Source organism: Oncorhynchus keta, chromosome 28, assembly GCF_023373465.1.
Source record: "Oncorhynchus keta strain PuntledgeMale-10-30-2019 chromosome 28, Oket_V2, whole genome shotgun sequence".
NCBI lineage: Eukaryota > Metazoa > Chordata > Actinopteri > Salmoniformes > Salmonidae > Oncorhynchus > Oncorhynchus keta.
Window position 1 is genome coordinate 73,837,225 of NC_068448.1, and position 1,696 is coordinate 73,838,920.

The following is a 1,696-nucleotide window of genomic DNA, read 5'->3' on the forward strand; positions in this document are numbered from 1 at the left end:
TCCTCACTTTTACATTTACATTTACATTTAAGTCATTTAGCAGACGCTCTTATCCAGAGCGACTTACAAATTGGTGCATTCACCTTATGACATCCAGTGGAACAGCCACTTTACAATAGTGCATCTAAATCTTTTAGGGGGGGGGTGAGAAGGATTACTTATCCTATCCTAGGTATTCCTTAAAGAGGTGGGGTTTCAGGTGTCTCCGGAAGGTGGTGATTGACTCCGCTGTCCTTGCGTCGTGAGGGAGTTTGTTCCACCATTGGGGGGCCAGAGCAGCGAACAGTTTTGACTGGGCTGAGCGGGAACTGTACTTCCTCAGTGGTAGGGAGGCGAGCAGGCCAGAGGTGGATGAACGCAGTGCCCTTGTTTGGGTGTAGGGCCTGATCAGAGCCTGGAGGTACTGAGGTGCCGTTCCCCTCACAGCTCCGTAGGCAAGCACCATGGTCTTGTAGCGGATGCGAGCTTCAACTGGAAGCCAGTGGAGAGAGCGGAGGAGCGGGGTGACGTGAGAGAACTTGGGAAGGTTGAACACCAGACGGGCTGCGGCGTTCTGGATGAGTTGTAGGGGTTTAATGGCACAGGCAGGGAGCCCAGCCAACAGCGAGTTGCAGTAATCCAGACGGGAGATGACAAGTGCCTGGATTAGGACCTGCGCCGCTTCCTGTGTGAGGCAGGGTCATTGCTCTGCGGATGTTGTAGAGCATGAACCTACAGGAACGGGCCACCGCCTTGATGTTAGTTGAGAACGACAGGGTGTTGTCCAGGATCACGCCAAGGTTCTTAGCGCTCTGGGAGGAGGACACAATGGAGTTGTCAACCGTGATGGCGAGATCATGGAACGGGCAGTCCTTCCCCAGGAGGAAGAGCAGCTCCGTCTTGCCGAGGTTCAGCTTGAGGTGGTGATCCGTCATCCACACTGATATATCTGCCAGACATGCAGAGATGCGATTCGCCACCTGGTCATCAGAAGGGGGAAAGGAGAAGATTAATTGTGTGTCGTCTGCATAGCAATGATAGGAGAGACCATGTGAGGTTATGACAGAGCCAAGTGACTTGGTGTATAGCGAGAATAGGAGAGGGCCTAGAACAGAGCCCTGGGGGACACCAGTGGTGAGAGCACGTGGTGAGGAGACAGATTCTCGCCACGCCACCTGGTAGGAGCGACCTGTCAGGTAGGACGCAATCCAAGCGTGGGCCGCGCCGGAGATGCCCAATTCGGAGAGGGTGGAGAGGAGGATCTGATGGTTCACAGTATCGAAGGCAGCCGATAGGTCTAGAAGGATGAGAGCAGAGGAGAGAGAGTTAGCTTTAGCAGTGCGGAGCGCCTCCGTGATGCAGAGAAGAGCAGTCTCAGTTGAATGACTAGTCTTGAAACCTGACTGATTTGGATCAAGAAGGTCATTCTGAGAGAGATAGCGGTAGAGCTGGCCAAGGACGGCACGTTCAAGAGTTTTGGAGAGAAAAGAAAGAAGGGATACTGGTCTGTAGTTGTTGACATCGGAGGGATCGAGTGTAGGTTTTTTCAGAAGGGGTGCAACTCTCGCTCTCTTGAGGACGGAAGGGACGTAGCCAGCGGTCAGGGATGAGTTGATGAGCGAGGTGAGGTAAGGGAGAAGGTCTCCGGAAATGGTCTGGAGAAGAGAGGAGGGGATAGGGTCAAGCGGGCAGGTTGTTGGGCGGCCGGCCGTCACAA